Source organism: Jaculus jaculus, chromosome X (assembly GCF_020740685.1).
Source record: "Jaculus jaculus isolate mJacJac1 chromosome X, mJacJac1.mat.Y.cur, whole genome shotgun sequence".
Lineage (NCBI taxonomy): Eukaryota > Metazoa > Chordata > Mammalia > Rodentia > Dipodidae > Jaculus > Jaculus jaculus.
The window spans coordinates 81,884,308-81,906,515 of record NC_059125.1 but is presented as its reverse complement, the minus strand read 5'-3'; the positions used below and the strand labels follow the sequence as shown (position 1 = coordinate 81,906,515).

Sequence of the window (22,208 nt, the reverse complement as noted above, 5' to 3'; positions counted from 1 at the left end):
AATAGTAAATCATTAGTGACATCAAAAATTATATAATAATAAATAGTGGTATGATTCCTGTGGTAGTTTTATCCATATGTCCCCCATAAACTTAGGTGTTCTGAATGCTAGGTTCCCAATTGAGGGAGACTTGGGAATTAATGCATCCTGGAGGGAGGTTATTGTTGGGGCAGGCTTGTGGGTATTATAGCCAGTTTCCTTATGCCAGTGTTTGGTACACTTTCCTTTTGCTATGGTCCACCTTATGTTGGCCAGGGGGTTATCTCCACCCTCTGCTCATGCCATTGTTTTTTCCCTGCCATTGTAGAGCTTCCCCTTGAGCCTGTAAACCAAAATATACCTCTTTTTCTCACAAGCTGCTTTTGGTTGGGTGATTTATACCAGCAGTGTGAACCTAACTGCAACAGTAAAGTGGTATGAAGGAGTCAGATTTCTGATATACACCTGACTGTGTGGTTGTGGCCTTTGGAGCGGATTTTCAAGAGGAATGTGGAAGGATCTGAAACCTTGTCGTAAGAGATGCCTTGCAGTGCTGTAAGTACAGCTTGATGGACTACTCTGGTCAGAGCTGTAAGACCTGAATGCAGCAAGAACTATGGTCTGTAAGGTTTGGATTATGAAGGTGAGAAAGAGCTTTGCCTGGACTGGGCTAGCAGTTTGTGTGGGAAGCTTACTGTTATGCCTGTGTGCTGAGAAGTTGTGCAGGGTTACTTTATGTAGAAATGAACTGCTGTGAGCAAAGGCATATGGCCCAGAAAAAATGAAATCTTTGGACCTAAACTGCTGCCCATTCACCAGCAAATTGTTTGAGAGATTACAACCACTGAGATAGGGCCAAATGACCTGCACTCAGGTAACAAAAAGAATGTACACCTTTTTTAAGGGGCCTGAATGCCCAAAAAGTGTCCTGTTCTTCAAAGTCTGCTTTATTCCCCCCTGAATTAACCAATTGGCACTCTTCCTGGTATTATGGAATTAAAAAATGCAGGAAAGAGAGGGTCAAAGAGTTTGCAATGTAGTCTTGTGTTTTAGAAATGGCCATGGGTATTGTGAAGCAGGTTTGATGGATGCCTACATGGAAATCCAATGGAGCTGAGAGGATGAACCATGGATTGCAGCGGAGACCCTGTGGAGATGCTGGGACCAAGCTAAAGAGAGCTGCCATCCCACATGAAGTTTTTCAGGACTGTGCATAGCCTACCTGGAGGGGTGGAATGGGAATACCAGAGACTTGTTGCTGGTTAGAAATATTGGGCTTGGAGATTTGTCACTGGCTAGAGTTTCTGGACCTGAAGCTACTGAGTTTGTTGTTTGCCCTGGTTGTTTTAAATCTTGTATTGGCATTATTTGTACATGTTTTATGCCTGAGGAAAGTGTTCATGCTGAGAAAGTTTAAATAAATTTCTGGAAATAAGATGGTTGAAATCTAAAATATTCACTTAGAGGAAGGCAATCAAATTTAGGTCTGAACTTTAAAAAATAATATTGATTTAAAAGCAGATAGATAGATGATAGACAAATAGATAGATACATGATACATAGATAATAAAGAGAATGGGCATGCCAGGGCCTCCAGCTGCAGCAAGTGCATTTTAGATGCATATGCTGTCTTGTGCTTCTGGCTTATGTTGCTCCTGGGGAATCTTGCCTGGGTGTTTCAGCTTTGCAGGCAACCACCTTAACCACTAAGCCATCTCTCCAGCCCTGGTCTGAACTTTTGACCACTGTATTATAGTTCCTTTTATAGTTTCAAAACTGATGAATACATGGCAGAATTGTAATATTATTGAAAATTGAGGGAAATAACACAAAGAAAGAGTAAAGGTTGAATCTGAGAAAAGGAGTTTTATGGCAGGGAAGGACTAAATTGAGTGACTACTAATTCTCATTATAAGTTTTACAAAATTACATTTATTTTTAAGCTAAGTTTGTGAAACATTTTCCATAAAATTTTCTGCACATTTTGGATTATATATTGAACTTCTGCATAGTTTCAGATATAACTTTAATTATGCATATGTGGGTGTGTTTCAAGGTAGGGACTTGCTCTAGCACAGGCTGACCTGGAATTCACTATGGAGTCTCAGTGTGTCCTCAAACTCATAGCAATCATCCTTCCTCTACCTCCCCCGTGCTGGGATTAAAGGCATGTACCACCATGCCTGATAACTCTAAAATATTTTTTAATTATTAGATTAGAACAAATAATGATTAATAGTTGATGTATACACTCTATAAAAGAAAATAAGGTCCCTCCTTGGCGCGGCTGAGCGCCCGGCCCGACCCCGGCCATGGGGTGCTGCTACAGCAGCGAAAACGAGGACTCAGACCAGCTTCAAGGATCCTCAGCCTAGGTCCCTGGGAAGCGCCTTTCCCCAGTTTCCTGTGCCTTTCCCGCTTGTTTTAATGGGCTGTGCGAACCCATTGTAGAGGTGGGTAAACCGAGGCTCTGAACTAGTCTCCCAAGGACCGGGAGGAGCGGAAGCTGCTGCTGGACCCTAGTAGTCCCCCCCACCAAAGCCCTCAATGGAGCTGAGCCCAATTACCACAGCCTGCCTTCTGCACGCACAGATGAGCAGGCCCTGCTCTCCTCCATCCTCGCCAAAACAGCCAGCAACATCATTGATGTGTCAGCTGCAGACTCCCATGGCATGGAGCAGCATGAATACATGGACAGAGCAAGGCAGTACAGCACCCGCTTGGCTGTGCTGAGCAGCAGCCTAACCCACTGGAAGAAGCTGCCACCGCTGCCATCTCTCACCAGCCAGCCCCACCAAGTGCTGGCCAGCGAGCCAGTCCCCTTCTCTGACTTGCAGCAGGTCTCCAGGATAGCTGCTTATGCCTACAGTGCACTTTCTCAAATCCGTGTGGACGCAAAAGAGGAGCTGGTTGTACAGTTTGGGATCCCGTGAAGAGGGGTCCTTGGAAAGCTCTTCTCTCCTCTTCATCCCGTCTCCACCCCACCTCTTCTGGCTCCCAGTCTCACTGCGGCTTATACAGTACCCTAACCTGCTACTAATCACAGAGAACAATGTGGAGGAGGAGAAGAGCAAGGCGAGAAGCCTGAGCAAGAGAGGACTGAGCAAGGGAGGGTAGAACCGTTCAGGGCTGGCCTTCCAAGCCCTGGCCTGGGTGCAGTGGGGGCCAAGAGGACAGGGCTTGGCAGTCTTCACAGCCTTGATACCACTGTAGGGGTGAACAGTGGGGGACCTAGGGAGATCCCCTTCTCACCTTTTCTCTTGGCCTCCGGTTCACTCCTCTCCCCCTCCCCCTGACTTGGTGCTCATAGGCACCTGAGTAGGGATTGTGACCAGGGTCTAGATGGGCTTGAATTTGAATGAATTGAGTTTGTATATCAAGCACCCTGGGTTTTTACATGTTTGGTCTTTTTGTTTTTGTTTGTCACCCTCGATAAAGGACGTATATTCATTTGTGTGCTGGTTACACCCCCGTCCTGACTGCCACCTACTATTTTCTTGTGGCTGCTAAATTCTGTGGTCAGTGAGATGTGGGGAGGGGGGTCTTTTATGGGCTTTCAAGAAGAATCCAGAGATAAAGGCTCAGGGTTCCTAGCTCTTAGCTAAGACAGCTTGGCTAGCCTCATTGGATAAGACTATTCATGGACCTTCTCTAGTAATGGGAACACTGTCAAAGCCAAGCATACTTGAATCTGAGGCACCTTTGGCTGTTGGGGACTCTGCCCCAGGCTCAGTGGAGTTACTGCCCCTGGAGGAAGAGAGACCAGACTCCTGGATCATTCTTTTTAGCAAATGCTAAAATCTTAAGCAGAATCCCAACGCATAAAAACGCAAGTGAGACAACTCTGACCAGAGAAGAGGATCAGAGCCCATCTTCTAGGTCTAGTATGGAGGCATCTAGGCAGCTCCACTCTGAGGAATTTGGGCTGCACAGTGGTTTATACCTGCAATTCCAGCACTCAGGACATTGAGGTAGGAGGAGTACCACAAGTTCAAGATTACATAGTGGATTCCAGGTCAGCCTGAGCTAGAGCAAGACCCTACCTCGAAAAACCAAATCTGTATATATACATACACACATATATAAAATTATAAAAAGTCACTTGAAAGTTATCTATTCTAGCTATTCAAGTTAGGAACAAAAAGGGGCCCAGAAAGGCTAGAAGGTTCTTGTAAACCCAGACTTGGGTTCCAGGCCTCCACTCGTGCCTCAGTGAAATGCCACCAGAGCTGCTGATGGTTGTCACAGGTACAGGGGAGGTTTACCAGCTTCAAGTTTCTTCTAATCTGCTGAACAGCTCAAATCATTTATTGTGAAACCAAGCTGACCATCCTCAAGGTATTGGGAACACGTGGGTCCTGTGAGTCTCAGAGTGCATCCTGCTTGATCTGGGCCTTCTTGGGCCTGATGTTCATGCGTTTCCAGACTTCAGCTGTGGTGCGGTCTGCTTTGGTCACCCCACTGAAGTCGAACGTGGTGATACGGGGCAGGTTGCACAGCACATACTGCCTGTGGGGAAGACTTGGGCTGGGGGGCCACCCCCCAAAACTCCCTCCCTCCACCAGTTGCAGCTGTCTCCCCTGTCTGCAGGTAATAGAGGAGTTTGACTTTGATTTGAGGAGGCTGACAGCAAGAGAGATGCTTAGGTCCTCCAGTCCGCATGTAGCAGAAAAATGGTCTTGAGTGTCTTGTCTCCCCTCCCGTTGTCCCTCAGGGGACTTCAGCTAGACCCCAGTGATGGAATACCTACCTGTACCCCTTCTCTTCCTCTATGGGGTTACCATGAAGTGTCAGGCTCCGGAGCCGAGGAAGGACAGCTAACTTACTCACTTCCATCAGGCGATGGATGCTGTTGCCGTGAAGGTAGAGGACACTCAGGTTGAAGAATGTTGTTAGGACCTGTTGAGGAAACCAAAACCCAGGCTGGACAAGACTCTGGATCTCTGCTCAGGATGGACTTGCTGGCAGGGAAAAAAAAAAGTTTGGAGAACAACTTGGCCTTCTACTCCAACCTTCACAGCCGTACCAGATGACTAAATGACTAATCTGCTTTTATTTATTCATTCATTTTTATTTATTTCAAGGTGTAGGGTCTTACTTTAGACCAGGCTGACCTGCAACTCACTCTTTAGTCACAGCCTGGCCTCAAACACTGATCCTCCTACCTCTGCCTTCCAAGATTAAAGAGGTGCACCACCACAAAAAAAAAAAAAGAAAGAAAATGAAACATAGCTTTGAAGCACCTACACGATTAAGAGATTACATAAAATATTATATAACAAGTAGCCCATTAAGTAGTTCATGTTCATATAAGAGGGATGTTTTATTTAAGAGTACATGTGTTTAAAAACAAAAGTGGTTCTTTCTGGGGTATTTAAGAATAAATTGGAATACTGTTTCTGAAAAATGCAATCCTAATGTAAAATATGAGTTTTGGCTGAATAAGAGTCTGTTCAGGTTGAAGTGACATTCTATGACATCTTTTAGGACTTAAACTATGGTAAAGTAATGAAAAAATATTAAAGCTTTGTTCTCTGTACATTCAGAGTAAAATTTTAAAAGGTATTTTCACCAAGTTAAAGTTATAGTTAAGAAATATCCACAAAATGAAAATGAGATTTTTTAAAAATATCTTTTCCATTTTCTTCTTTGAGAACTCCAAGTAGTAAAGAGGTGTTCCACAGAACCCATGATTATATCAAGAATTAAAGAAATGGGGCTGGAGAGATGGCTTAGCTGTTGAAGCCCAATTCTCACATAGCCAGATACACAGTGGTTCAAGTGTGCAATGTCACACATGTGCCACAAGGAGTCTTACATGAAGTTTGTTTGCAGTGGCTGAAGGCCCTAGCATGCCTATTGTCTCTCCCTCAAAAAAAAAAAAAAAAAAGTGAGAAAGAAAGAAAGAACACACTTTTAATGAAGCTATACCTTTAAAATATGTATCTAATTTCTTAAAAATCCATATTAGGGCTGGAGAGATGGCTTAGCGGTTAAGCACTGGCCTGTGAAGCCTAAGGACCCCGGTTCGAGGCTCTGTTCCCCAGGTCCCACGTTAGCCAGATGCACAAGGGGGCGCACGCGTCTGTAGTTCGTTTGCAGAGGCTGGAAGCCCTGGCGCGCCCATTCTCTCTCTCTCCCTCTATCTGTCTTTCTCTCTGTGTCTGTTGCTCTCAAATAAATAAATAAAAAAATTTTAAAAATCCACATTACATATGTAAATTACATAGTGCTTTAGAACTGGCAAATTCCTATAAGTTTACATAAATCATATTCAATTCCATAAATCAGTTTATTTCCATGATCCAAATGTAAGATTCAGGTTGATTTCTTAGTTTTCTTGGGTACACATAAGTTGTGGTAATATTTTATTTATTTATTTCTTTTTTCAAAATTTTATTTTATATTTTATTTATTTTTAAAATTTTTTTGTTCATTTTTATTTATTTATTTGAGAGTGAAAGAGAGAGACAGAAAGAGGCAGATAGAGAGACAGAGAGAGAATGGGTGCTCCAGGGCTTCCAGCCACTGTAAACAAACTCCAGACATTTGCGCCCCCTTGTGTATCTGGCTAACGTGGGTCCTGGGGAATCAAGCCTCGAACCAGGTCCTTAGGCTTCATAGGGAAGCACTTAACCACTAAGCCATCTCTTCAGCCCCAAAATTTTATTAATAACTTCCATGATTATTAAAAAAAAAAATCCCAAGGTAATACACTCCCTTCCTCCACATTCCCCTTTGAAACTCCATTCCTCATCATATCCCCTACTCTTCTCAATCAGTCTCTCTTTTATTTTGATGTCATGATCTTTTCCTCCTCTTATGATGGTCTTGTGTAGGTAGCGTCAGGCACTGTGACATCATGGATATCCAGGCCATTTTGTGTCTGGAGGGAGCATGTTGTAAGGAGTCCTACCCTTCCTTTGGCTCTTACATTCTTTCAGCCACCTCTTCCCCATTAGACCTTGAGCCTTGGAAGGTGTGGTAGAGATATTAAAGTCCTAAGCACTGGGGTCACTTCTTTCCAGCACCATGAAAGCTTCTGAATCTTCCCAAAGTCACTTCCATCTGAAAAGAGAAGATTCTCTACCAAAAGTGAGAGTAGCATTAATATAAGGGTATGAACACTAAGAGAAGTGCTTATAGGCAGTTTGATAAGCATAGTATAAACATTTAGCCAGACAGCAGCAGACAATACAACCCTAGGGCTCATGAATACCCCTGTTTTAAGTTTTCAATATCAGGGATGTATTCCCTCCCATGGAGCAGACCCCCAGTCTAATTAGAGGGCTGTTGGTTTCCACCATGATAGACATGCCACTATTGCACCCATTGTCTCATTTGGCCTGGCTGGCCAATTATAAGGCTTGCAGTGTCCACTGTTGTGTATCTTCACTGGCGATTTCTCTTTCTCCCATTGAACTGCATGCAGAATGGATTCTTCCAGCTCTCTGTCAGCTGGTCTACATGGAGGAGGTTATCAGCTCAGTTCCAGCAGGATTTCTCAGGGACCTTGCAGCCCAAGTATGTGGAGTCTTCAGCAATAAGATTTTACCACCTATTCCTGGTGGGAAACAAAGGGACTCCGCAATGGCCTATAATGTTTGGAAGGCATCAGAAATCTCCCTGGCCAACAAATCATTGGAAGATATCCCATTCCTGGAACTGAAAATTTTCTACCAACAATCTACAGCTCCTGAGTGTTCCATTGTCCAAAAAGGTAGGATTCCATATGATTTATTTATATTCTCTTAGATTTTGATTAGCCCTCCCTCCACCTTTCCTTTACTCATTCTCTTCCCCTGACCTCACTTTGGGCCTTTGCACCCCCATTAATCTATTCTTTTACTTACATATATACAATACCATCCTATTAAGTACCCTCCTCCTTCCTTTCTCTTCCCTTTTTATCTCTTTATTTAGCTTACTGGCCTCTGCTACTGAGTTTTTTCTTTCTCACACAGAATCCCAATCATATGTATCTAGGATCCACGTATGAGAGAAAACATGTGGTGGTTGGCTCTCTGGGGCTGGGTTACCTCACTTTGTATAATCCTTTCCAGATCCATCCATTTTCCTGAAAATTTCATAACTTCATTTTTCTTTACCGCTGGGTAGAACTCCATTGTATAAATGTGCCACATCTTCATTATCCACTCATCAGTTGAGGGACATCTAGGCTGGTTCCATTTCCCAGCTATTATAAATTAGCATCAATAAACATGGTTGAGCATGTACTTCTAAGGAAATGAAATGAGTCCTTTGGATATATGCCTAGGAGTGCTATAGCTGGGTCATATGGTAGATCAATCTTTAGCTGTTTTAGGAAGTCCACACTGATTTCCACAATGGCTGGACCAGATTGCATTCCCCCCAACAGTGTAGAAGGGTTCCTCTTTTTCCACATCCCCACCAGCATTTATGATCATTTGTTTTCATGATGGTAGCCAATCTGACAGGAGTGATATGGAATCTCAATGTAGTTTTAATCTGCATTTCCCTGGTGACTAGGGATGTAGAACATATTTTTTTAGATTTTTATACACCATCAGTCTTTCTTCTTTTGGAAACTCTCTATTTAGTTCCATAGCCCATTTTTTAATTGACTTGTTTGATTTCTTATTATTTAACTTTTTGAGTTCTGACTCAGCCAACTTCTTATTTATCTCAAGGTATAGAGGTAGTGTACACCTCTCCTAATTTAATTAGCATTGAAAGCACTTGGAAATAGTAAAAGGAATATCTCTTGGCATTCACACTGTTTAGCAGTGCATGTGCAGGAGGCATTTGGAGCAAGAGGGTACCCTGTTTCAATATTGTACTTCTTTTCATTCCACTCAAATTCTCTTTTACTTGTTTTTGTAAATTGAAAAGATTATTTTCCCTTTTTGTTCCTTGATCTCTTGTAGTATTTTTCTCTTTTATATTCACCTTCAAATAGGCTTTGCATTTTAAAAATATACCAAAACAACCATTTGAAAATATTAGGGCACCCTGAGGTGGAATCCCATATGTAAGAAAACACCTGTGCAAGTACTTTTATTCACATAGGGTTCAAACTTGGTTTTATGATTCTAAAGGAAGTTTTAAAATGCATAAATGTCTTCTCTTTTAGAGGATGTGCCTTTTGAATGATTGGTTCCTCAACATCAATGCTGCTGGGCAGCCCATGTTATTAAAATAGCCAAAGGCAGTTCTCCTCTTTAATATTTTTATTGCTGTGTTCTATATAGCTCGAACACTAGGTTTTATCATTGTTTAGAAGACTTCTTTAACATTTAAAAGTTTCCATTTACCATCCTCATATTTTAATGTATTATGTATCAGCTAAGAAGTGTGTTTGCATTTAAGACAGCACAGTGTTAGAGAATGTTTTATTTAAATGTTTTGCTGTCACATAAATGTGCAAAACCATATATATGGGTATATGTCTCAACATCCTAATATAAATATACATTACTGATGAATTTATTAATACATTGTGAATGATAAAAAAACTCACATACTTTTCTTTTTGGGTTTTGATTTTTTACTATTTATGTAGTAGGTCCTAAATTTATTATAGTTATTAGAATTTTATCACTGTTAGCTTTATTTCTCATTATGGTTCTATTTTTTTCAATACTCATCCATCCTGAACACATATTTTGAATATCTAAACTTTCTTTCTGGCAATTCCATTTCTCACAATATATAACTATTACATTATCTTATTTATTCTTTTCATGACCCATGTCACAAGAGGTGGTATGTTAACCTGTGAAAAATCTCTATCAGGGGCTAAAGAGATGGCTTAACTCATAAGGTGTTTGCCTGCAAACCCAAAAACCCAGATTCAAGTCCCCAGGACCAATGTAAGCCAGGTGACATGCATCTGGAGTTCATTTGTAGTGGCTAGAGGCTCTGGCTAGCCCATTCTCTCTATCTGCCTCTCTCTCCGAAATAAAGTAAACTGAAATATTTTTTGTTAAATGTGCTTAAGGTGGGGGCTCAATGGATAAGGCACCTACCTGTAAAAAGTATAAAAGAAAAAGTCTCTATCAACAAAAAATCTTATGAAGTTCAAAAAGTGATCAACAAAATTCTATATAGAGGCTAAAATCCTTTGTTAGAGTAAATTCCTAAAATCTAACAGCAAGTTGAACTATGGAGCTTTGTGAGATCTTTTGCTTAAATTAATTATTTAAAAAGTTTGCCATACAGTTAAATCAAGAATGTTATAAAAGAAAATGAAGGGCTACAATTAGAGAAACTATTACAATCTCAATTAATTTATCAAATTGTCAAATGTCACCAAATTAGGAAGTATATCTTTATGGACATATATTTCATGAGGAATTTAAGTTAAGAATGAATCTTTATTATTAATATAAAGCTGAAATATTAATGTTCTCAGTGGTAAAATTGTTGATTTAGGTTTCTCAAATTGATGCACTACTTTCCATAATCTTCTCAAGATTAAAAACAAATAGATGAAAGCTGGGCATGGGGAGACACATTTCATCTCAGTTCTTGGGAGATAGAGGTTGGTGGATCACCATTAGTTCAAGTCCTCCCTGAGACTACATAGTGAATTCCAGGTCAGCCTGGGCTAGTATGAAAAAGTATCTCAAAAGAAAACAACCAACTAACAAAATAAACAAACAAATATATGATATCTACATGTGTTCAAACATTCTGTTACAGTTTCAATCTTTAATGGACCCAAAACCAATGAGTTAAAGACTTAGACCCCTGAAATAGCCCTAACACCTTTTGAGATATAGCAGAACCATGAAGTGGTATTAAATAGTGGGAAGTTTTTTGATACCTGAGGTGAAGAAGCTTTAAAGGGAGTATGAGGCTATGGCTAACTCTCTGGCCCGAGGCCAGCTCTTACTGTTATCCATAGAAATACCATGCACCCCTTTGAAGGCATCATCTCTCATTGGCATGTAACTCAGTAATTAGACTATCTTAGTAGTAATACCTAGGTATGCTCCTATGTCTGCCTCTCTAAAACTGGGATTAAAAATACTTGCCAATATGACTGGAATTTTATGTGAATTCTGAGGATTAAGCTCAGGTCTTCATGCCTGTCAAAAAATGTACTTTACAAATTGAGTTACCTCTACAGCCCCAACAGTATTTTCGTATAATAGCTATATATGTATATATAGTATATAATAGTATATATATGTATATATAGTATATGATATGTATATAATAGTATATATGTATTCTGTAAAGTATTAAGTGTGAAGTGTTATGATCATCCTGTATCTATTTCTATATACTGCTTCATATAATGTATAGACTTTGAAAAATAATTCAGAAAGGGTCTCCTTGCCAAATAATTAGTCAGATATTTTAAGCACATTGCAGATATTTTCAGGATATGGATAACTTAGACCTCCAAAGAAACTTAGTTTTTTCACTCATATCACCAACAAGAGCCAAGAAAATGTGTCTGAAAAAATTGTGACCGCAACAAATGTGCTGGCTGCCATTATGAACAACTGGATTGATATTGTGTGAAACAGCTAGCAAAACCTAGCATTCTACTTAAACTGTTGTACTTAGGTTTTTTGTTTTTTTTTCAAATTCCTTATAACTAAAATCTTAATTATACTATGCTTATTTGTCATCAAACCCAATATAATCAGGGCTGCATCTACTTTTAAGGATAATTTATTTCCATGTTTCCCCCCTCCAAGTATAGATAAAACAGGGAAATTTTCAAATGAAGTGTTGTAATTTGATCACAGATACAGGATTAAGAAATATGGCACCACCATCTTACATTAGTAGTAATCAAGTATGCTGAAATATTACATAATGCCTATCCTTTCCTTTTTGTTTTATTTTTAATCTTTAATCTGTAGTTTGAGACTTTTTAGTTTATTGCTTTATAGTGTAGAAATTATTTTTATTAATCACAGTAAATTATACCATTGAGTTCTAAACTGAAGGGCATATTTAAAATAAGATAGGTTTAATTGAGATAAATTTAAGGTCATTGAAAAGAGGAAAGCATAACTTTGTTAAGAGTCTCACATGTGAAAACTGTTCATAAAAATGATGAGGCTTTCTTGCCAGTCCACATCTTTAATATTCCCATATTTTAAATTCCTTATAAATAACATGTTTTAATGTTTTAAAATAAAGGTAGAAATGTGAGAATATGAGTACTACTTTGTATATTAAAAGCTAATAGTAGTAACAAACTATAGAAATGATCCCTGAAAGGAGGGGCCAATGGGGAGGGGTAGGCCACAGATGAGCCTAATAATGATACCAAACTGCGTGTATTTGCTGAATACAAAACTAATTTAAAAAAATTAAAAAAAATAATTTTGAAAGAAAATAAAACAATTCAATAACTACAAAAAAAAGAGCTAATAGTAGATAATTTCTACAAACTACATGGGATACAAATACTATTATAACTACTGTAGTTTCTGATATTATTTTGGTAAAAAATTCTACTAATATATTTGAAAATTACACTTGAAAGCTGAATTCATTCTGAGGAAAAAAAATTGGCATTCTATGTGTCTGACTACAGTGAGATATAATGCAAAGAATGTGGGCTGTGCAGTCAGCTTTATCATTGTGGACTTACTTTTTAATCATTCTATCCTTCTATTTCATTTTATAAAACAAAAAGTAAACAAAAAGTACTACATAAAATTGTTTTGAAGTATAAATTATATATACATAGGGTCTAGCTCAAGAGTAAATTGATTTGATAATTGTAAAGTTGCCAAATATCAGACTTTTCTTTGTTCAATAAGGTGCCCAAACAAAAACAACAGCAACAACAAAAATATCTGTGTGATCCAAAGTTTCACTCATTTATTGAAGCAATTGAGAATGAATTGTTAAGTAGCTGGTAAACTAAATATTTTTGCCCTGGCATATCTGAGTATCCCATTAGCATAAATGATAAGATCAAAGAACAAAGTTGAGAAGAAGATATTCCTGTTAAAAGTAGTCACAAGATACATCACATATGCATTAGTTAGTGTGTGTAAATGTTGATATTATGAACCACAAATTGTAAACTGTACAGAAAATTATTCTTTTTGTTCTCATTTTTATTATTTTTTTTTATTAACAACTTCCATGATTATTAAAAATACCCCATGGTAATACCCTCCATCCCCCCACATACCCCTTTGACCTCCACTCTCCATCATACCCCTCCCCATCTCAGTCAGTCTTTCTTTTACTACTGATGTCTTGATCTTTTCCTCCTCTTATGATGGTCTTATGCAGGTAGTGTCAGGCACTGTGAGGCCATGGATATCCAGGCCATTTTGTGTCTGGAGGGAACATGTTGTATGGAGTCCTGCCCTTTCTTTGGCTCTTACATTCTTTCTGCCAACTCTTCCACATTAGACCCTGAGCCTTGGAAGTTATGACACAGATATTGCAGTTCTGAGCACTGCGATCATTTGTTTCCTTCCCCATAATACCTTCTGAGTTTCCCCAAGGTCAATGCCATCTGAAAAGAGAAGATTCTCTACCAAAAGTGAGAGTAGCACTAATATAAGGGTGTGAACATTAACAGAAGTGCTTACTGGGCAGTTTGATAAGCATAATATATACATTTGGCCAGACAACAGCAGACATTATACCCCTATGGCTCATGACTACCTCTGTTTTAAGTTTTCAGTATCAGATGTATCAGAAAATTATTCTTTAAAGTGAGATTGCCTGATCTTGAAAATAGAGCTCTGTAAAGGCTAATATCTTTATGATTTGCTTTTAAAACATTTATATGCTAGCAGCATGCAATTAACCTTTTTGGGCTCATGCAAAGTAGATTTCCAGTTGGAATTATTTTAATTATTATGCTAATAAACTAGCAGCTGTAGGTGGTTACATCATTATGTTTCATGTTACTCTGAATATGTCCCATATATAGATTTTAGGGCTTGGGTAGTTTAAAATTGTTACAGGGAAAAATGCAAGAAATGTAATTGTGACAGATTTGAGTTTTATGAGAAATTAAGTCGATTTTCAAGAGTCAAATGTCTATTATTCATAATCGAAAAGAAATGGGAGATAATTTAAATCTGTAGGTAACCTATAACCTATTCAGCAATTTATGCCATTTTTTTGCCAGAAACTTTGTTTCATTTATAAACCACAAAAGCAAAATTAAGTCATGGTAAAGGATGAACCTTTTTCACATTAACATTGATTATTCATTAATACTATGATTAGTTATTGTTATGGCTTGAATTTGAAATTTTCTCCACAGTATCTTGGAATGAAAAGCTTAATTGCCAAAGCAGAAAGTGTTCAAATGTAGGGATTATTGGAAGTGATGGAATCATGAGGACCCTTCCTTCATCATTAGATTATTCCATTGATGGCTTCAACCTTTGATAGTGTTTTGAAAAAAAATGATGGAGATGTAGCAGGCTGTGTCTGGGTCTAAACAGTAGTACACCGAGTCTCTTGCCTTTGAATGATGTTTATTTCTTCCTGTCCTTTCCTAACTGTCATTTTATCTGTTTCATGGCTACCATGAGATGAGCAACTATTTTCTGCCATACATTTCTGCCACTATTTTCTGTTTCATGATGGCCTAGAAGCAGAGTCAGCTGACAGCGGACTGACTCGCTAATATGTAAGTTCATCTTCTTATTTATAAACCATCATAAATTGTTCTTCCCTTAAATTGCTTTCCTTATATATTTTGTCACAACAAATAAGTCTGAGTAATATTGTAAGTAAATTCTTTTTGCCATAAGTTCTAATTAATACATGAAGACAAAATAAAAGAGAATGTTCATTAGTAACAAAATTTTTGCATCCTAAAGACATGATTGTATATTCAGGTAATATAAAAAAATTTTATATCCATGTTATCAGGATAAAAGAAGTAATCCTAGTATTTAGAATATAAATGTATGAAACTTTTCCCGGTGTTTGAATACAGGTTTCTGCACATAGTACTTCCAGTTTGACCAGGGCAAACCAAAAAAAGTAAGGAAGTGAAATTTATAAAATGTAATCCTAATAAAATCTTCCAATTAATAGTTGATATAAAATACAAGAATAGTCCACAGAGAAGTGAAAGATACTACTGAAACAAATTATAAATATAAATATACAGTACTACCATATTCATACCTTGTAAGACTCAGTATTCCAGTAGTATATTCTCCTAAATTATTTTGCAGTTTCCATGAAATCAAAATCAAAATACCATAAGGTTTGTTTTAAATAATAGCACCTTAATTAAAGCAAATGATTGAAAATATTCTAAATGTTCATGATGAATTAGAACAAATTAACTTGAATGTTGCTGTAAATCTACATTACTACAAAATGTATTGCTTGATCAACTGCATCCTAATGAAAAAAATCAAATACCTCAGAAAAGTTGTTCACAGATATATAGGCAATAGGATTTCACTCAGAAATATGACAAATTTTCAGTGTGTAAAATGTTTAGTGAGTATATCATCTAAAGATAACTAGAATTATAAAACTAGTGTCATTTAACTTGTATGTTTTTCATGCTATTGCTCAGTATTTCTAGGTGTATCTGTATAAATATGACTTTAATCCATTTAGCGTTGATTTTTGTAAATGGTGAGAGGAATAGTTCTAGTTCCATTTTTCAACCTGTGGTTATCCAATTTGTCCAACACTATTTGTTGAAGATGCTGTCTTTTCTCCAGTGTACATTGTTTTTGGCTCTTTTTTCAAATATCAAGTAGCTGTAATTTCTTGAACTAAGGCCTGTGTCTTCAATTCTGTTCCCTTTGTCTATATGTCTGTTTTTATGCCAGTACCATGCTATTTTTGTTCTTATGACTTTATAGTATAGTATTACATCAGAGTTTGTGATCCCACTAGTAGTGTTTCTTTTGCTAAGGATATTTATGGATATTCAAGGCATTCTGCCATTCCATATGGATTTTAAAATTATATTTTCTGTCTCTGTGAAGAATGATGCTGGAAATTTTATTGACATTGCATTGAATCTGTATATTGCTTTTGGTAGAATTACCATTTCATGATAATAATTCTATCTATCCAAGAGTATGGGAGGTCTTTCCATCTTCTCATGTCTTCCTCAAATTATTTCTTGAGTGTTTTTATAGGTTTATATAGATCTTTCATATCCTTGTTTAGTGTTATTTCAAAGTATTTGATGATTTTTGTGTCTACTGACAACTGGACAGCTTGTAATTTCTTTCACTGTATTTTGTGTATAGGAAGACTACTGATTTTTGCATGTCAATTTTGTATTCTACCATTTTTTGAAAAAAAAAAGTATCACCTTTAGAAGTTTAATTGTAGAGTCTTTAAGGTCTCTTATGTATAGGATAATGACTTCTGAAAACAGAACTAGTTTGACCCTCCCCCTTCCCATTTGTATCTCCTTTATATCTTTCTCCTTCTTACTTCTAGGACTAGGCCTTTACCATTTTATGGAAGAGCAGTAGTGAGAGTAGGCAACACTATTGTTCCCATTCTCAATGGGAGCTCCTTGATTCTTTCCCCATTAAATATGATTTGAGGACTGAAAAGATGGCTTAGCAGTTAAGATATTTGCCTGAAAAGCCAAAGAACCTTGGTTCAATTCCCCAGGACCCACATAAGCCAGATGCACAAGGTGGCACTTGCACCTAGAGTTTGTTTGCAGTGTCTAGAATCCTTGGCTTGCTCATTCTCTCTCTCTCTCTCTCTATCTCTCTCTCTCTCTCTCTCTCTCTCTCTCTCTCTCTCTTTCTCTCTCTATCTCCCTCTTTCATGCTGTCAAATAAATAAAATATTAAAAATATTATTTGGGCTTTAGGTGCTCAATATATAACATTTATTATGTTGAGATGCAAACCCTCCTTTTTATTTTTCAAGACAGGGTCTCACTCTAGCTCAGGCTGACCTGTAATTCACTATGTAATCTCAGAGTGGCCTCAAAATCTTGACAATCCTCCTACGTCTGCCTCTAAAGTGCTTGGATTAAAGGTCTGTGCTACCATGCCTCACTCCTAGCCCTCCATTTTTTATTTCTCTAGTATTATGATCGTGAAGTGTTGTATGCTGTAAAAGGCCTTCTCAGCTTCTATTGAAATTGAAATGATCATGTAGTTCTTGTGTTTTAGTTTATTTAGTTTGTATCTTATTTTATTCAATTTATGTGCATTCAATCATCTCTAAATCCATAGGATAAAACTTGCTTGATTGGGGTGGATGATGCTTTTGATGTATTGATGAATTTGGTTTTCAAGATCTTTGCATCTAAGTTCATCAGAGATATAGATCTGTAGTTTAATTTTCTTGTCTTTTTGTCTGTCTGGTTTTGATATTAGAATGATGCTAGCTTCATTGAAAGAGTTAGGAATATTGCCCATGCTTTGACTATGTGAAAAGGCTTAAGAAAAAGTGTTAAAGAAAAACTGTACTTTAATAAATGGTAGATTTTGGATAAGAATCCATCAGGTCCTGAACATTTCCTTTTTTTTTGGGGGGGGGCGTTCTTGATTACATTTTCAATCTCAGTGGATGTAATAGGTTTGCTTGTAAGATTTATTTGCTCTGAATTTAGTTTTGGTAGGTGGCATATTTCTTCTAACTCATCCATTTATTCCAGGTTATCCAATATTGTAGAGTGGAGGTTTTGAAAATACATCCTGATGATTTTTCCATTTTTATGAATAGTGTTGTCATCTCTCTATTTTCATTTCTAATTTTGTTAGAGACTTCTATTTTGTTTTTCTTTCTTAAATACACGATTAGATGATTTTTAAATATTTTATTTTTATTTATTTATTTGACAGGGAAAGAGGGAGAAAGAATGAAAGAGGGAGAGAGAGGGAGGGAGAGAATGGGCACACCAGGGCCTCCAGCCACTGCAAATGAACTCCAGATGCATGTGCTCCTTTGTGCATCTGGCTAGTGCGGGTCCTGGGGAATTGAACCTGGGTCCTTTGGCTTTGTAGGCAAACGCCTTAATCAGTAAGCAATCCCTACAGCCCTATTTCTTTCTTTCTTTTTTTTTTTTTTTATCAAATTGACCAGGGGTTTATCAATCTTGTTTACTTTTTCAACACATAAGTTCTTTGTTTCATCATTTTTCTTATGTGTTTTTAGTTACCAATTCTTAATTTCTGCTCCAATCTTAATTATTTCTTTCCATGTGGAACTCTTAGGGTGGAGTTGCTCTTGTATTTCCATTGACTTCAGGTTAGTTTATTAATTTGAGGTCTCTCTGTCTTTGTTATGAAGGCATTTAGTACTATGAATTTTCCCCTTAGAACTGCCTTCATTGTTTCTCATAAGTTTTCTATGACATATTTTCATTACCATACAGCTTTAGAAATTTTAGTTTCCAACTTTATTTCTTCCACAACCCATTCATTTATTAACAGTGTGCTATTCAGCCTCCAGGAGCTGGTGTAATTTCTGCTGTTTTTCTTGTTAATTTCTAGCATTGTTGCATTGTGGTCCAATATGAAACAGGAATATACACCAATTTCCTGAATTTATGGAGGCACAAATTTACCTGCAAACTTCATAATCTTATTGTTTCTTACCACTGTGCCATATTCCACTGTGTATATGTACCATATAATCGTTGTGCATTCTTCAGTTGATAGGCATGTGGGCTGGTTCCAATTCCTAGCAATTGTGAATAGAGCTGAATCTGAAATGGTTGAGAAACTATCTCAGTAGATATAGCAGATTTGACTTAGAGCTGTGTCTTCTGTTCTATTTCAATGATCTGCTTTTTTTTTTTTTTTTTTTTCCTGCACAATGCTGTTTTTGTTACTATGGCTTTGCAATACACCTTGAAATAAGTTTTGGCATGTTGTGTTTGTATTGTTGACAGTTCCATTAATTTATGGATTTACTTTCTGACTTCTTCAACAACTGATCCATTATTTAATAGTGAATTGCTCAGTCTCCAGGAGTTGGTATATATCCTCTTTTTACTGTTGTTGATTTTCATTTTAACTGCATTGTGGTCAGATGTACTGCAGGGGATTATGCCAAATTTCTGAATTTGTGGAGACATGCTTTATGTCTTAATATATGGTCTATTTTGGAGAAAGTTCCATGAGCTGCTGAGAATAAGGAGTATTCAGTAGAACTAGGGTAGAATATTAGGTAGATGTTTATTAACTTTATTTGATCCATTGTGGTCAGACATAATGCAAGGAATTATTTCAATTTTCTTGTATTTGTTAAGGTTTGCTTTGTGTCCTAATATATGGTCTATTTTAGAGAATGTTCCATGTGCTGCTGAAAAGCATGTATTCTCTGTAGCATTTGGATAAAATGCCCTGTAGATATCTGTTAGGTCCATTCCCTCTATGACCTCATTTAGTTCAGATGCCTCTTTCTTTATTTTTTCCTGGGATGACCTGTACATTGATGAGAGTCAGGTGTTGAAGTCACACACTACCACTGTGTTTGGTGTTATCTGTGAACTTATTTCTAATAGTGTTTGTTTGATGAATTTGGGAGCCCCCAAGTTAGGTGCACATATGTTTAGGGTTGTAATGTCCTCCTGTTGGAGTGTGCCCTTAATCAATATAAAGTGACCTTCCTTATCTTTCTTGACTAACGTTGGACTGAAGTCTACCTTGTCAGATATTAGGATGGCAACCCCTGCTTGTTTTCTAGGCCCATTTGTTTGAAACACCATTTTCCAACCTTTCACCCTAAGATAATGTCCATCCTTTGTAAAAAGGTGAGTTTCTTAGAGACAACAAATTGTAGGATCCTGCTTTTTAACCCAGTCTGCAAACCTATTATTTTGGTTGCTGCACTGTGGCCGTTGATATTAAGAGATATTATTGAAAGGTGTGTATTTATGTTTGCCATTTTTTTTGTGTGGGTGTGGTTCTGGTTCTACCTTTGCTTTCTTGTGTTAACTAGTATTTGAGTATTGCTTGTTTTTTCCAGATTCCTTATATGTGTGCTTTTCCTTTTCTTCAGCATGGAGGATACTATCAAGTATTTTCTGTAGAGCTGGTTTTGTCTTCAAATACTCCTTTAGCCTGCTTTTGTCATGGAATGTCCTTATTTCTCCGTCGATTTGAATGGATACCTTTGGAGGATAAAGCAACCTTGGTTGACAGTTGTTATCTTTCAGAACTTGGAATACATTACTCCATGCCCTTCTGGCTTTTAAAGTTTGTGTTGAGTAATCTGCTGTAATCCTGATAGGCTTGCCTTTGTAGGTAACTTGATTTTTCTCTCTGACTGCTTTCAATATTTTTTTCTTTGGTTTGTATGTTTGGTAGTTTGATTATAATATGGCAAGGAGAGGATCTTTCCAGGTTTTGTCTGGCTGGTGTTCTAAAGGATTCCTATATTTGCATTAGCACCTCTTTCACAATTTGGGGGAAGTTTTCTTCTATGATTTTGTTGAAGACACCAACTATGCCTTTGGAGTGAAATTCTGCTCCTTCTACTATGCCCTGAATTCTTATGTTTGATCTTTTCTTAGTGTCCCCAATATCTTGAAATTCCCACTCACACATTTCTATTAGTTTGTCTTTCTCTTTGTTGGACTGTATTAGATCTGCCACGTGGTCTTCTAGCTTAGACATTTTGTCCTCTCCCTCATCGCTTCTACTGGTGAGATTTTTCTACAGATTTCTTTTTTTATTTCATTAACTGTGTTCTTTATTGCTAGTAATTCTAACTTGTTATTCTTTATTATTTCTATTTCCTTATTTATGTCTAGTATTGACCTCTTTATTTCATTAAATTGTCATCTTGTGTCTTCTTTGCTTCCTTTGATTTCTTCATTGAATTCTTTGAATATATTTATAATCATTGTTTTGAAATCTTTCTCAGTCATTTCTTCTAACTTGATCTCACTGGAGGTCATTTTTATGCATTAATACTTTTTGGTGGATTTATGTTGTCTCAATTTTTGGTGTTTCTTGTGTTATAATGTATACATTTTTGCATCTTGGATTGTTTAATGATTGGATTTTCTAGTTTGCTGGGTATTAAGCTTTGTATAAATCAATCTGATGTTATATATCTTTAGGGTAGGAGCTTAGGGCACTAGGTGTGGCTCTCAAGACTCTCAGAGTATCTACAAAAGTGCCACTAGGTGTTGGGTGTGTCTGCTATGAGAGTATTCAAGTAGGCTAAGTGGAACAAAATACAGGCATATTCTAAAAATTTAACTAAGCAATGTACACTTTCAATGAAAATCTCACAGGGTATTTATCCAAAAGTAGGTGTTATGACAACCAGATCCTCTGTCTGTCCCTTAGGCTGTGTGGTGCCTCACTCATTCCCTTAATCCTGACATCAAGGCAGTTAATATTTCTCGTCTGTTGAGGGTTCCAAGTCAGCTTGTGACCAGGTGAGACCCTTCCCTAATGTAAAACAGAAAAGTAAACAAAGTCACTATAATTCAAGAAGCAACAAATAACAAACCCCAAATACAGCTTTTTTAAGAGTGGCAAATTTGACCATCCATATGATTTAATGAAGGTGCAATTAGCACTTCTGTTTAGGCCTATATACCAGGTTTATTAGGCGGGTACTGACCTGGTGTAATCCCAGATACCTATTGGGATGATTTTGGTCTCAGCTGCGCTCTTGATTGGGTCCCTCTTTGGTGCTCTGTCAGTTCAAGTAGGCGTGTCTGGGTCCCTAGACAGCTGCTCTATTCCTGAGGGCTGGGCACTGGCAGTGGGGGAGGGGAGGCTTTCAATGCTGCGCTAGTTCGCCTGCTGTTCCACTGTTATCAGCTCCTTCATTGTTCACTGCCGTTCTCCCTTCACATTTCTTGAGTTTCGGAGAGCTCCAGCGTGAGTGGAAAATCTTCTCGCCTGTCTTTTCCTGCGGCTGAAGCCGAGCCTGGTGGCTGGCTCAAATCTATTGTTTTGAATCTGTGAAAGATTTTGTAGCTGGTACCAGACTAAATTATTTCCAAGTTAAAATTATTTGTTAGCCACCCATATATGTATACACCAAGGAATTCATGAAAAAGGTAAGAGGTGATCTCTAATATAATAAATTTGCAGCTATGAATTGGCATAAAATAATGATAACAAAACTTCTGGAAAACCTAGTATATAAGGAAGTTTACAGTCATGAATTTGGGGTAGACAATGAAATTCCAGTATGCACAATAGAAAAAAAATATTTCAGAAATTTTGGATATAAGTTAATTATAGAAGCAGAAATCATCAAATTCTGAAAACGAATCAGAATCTAATAGGAGAGACAGTATACATTCTTCC

The 22,208-nt window shown here is 37.5% G+C and overlaps 1 pseudogene; it reads left to right on the top strand.

The window, feature by feature from the left end:
- The first annotated feature begins 2,276 nt into the window (after window positions 1–2,276).
- On the top strand, window positions 2,277–3,429 carry LOC101610174 (annotated as a pseudogene).
- The last annotated feature ends 18,779 nt before the right edge of the window (window positions 3,430–22,208 follow it).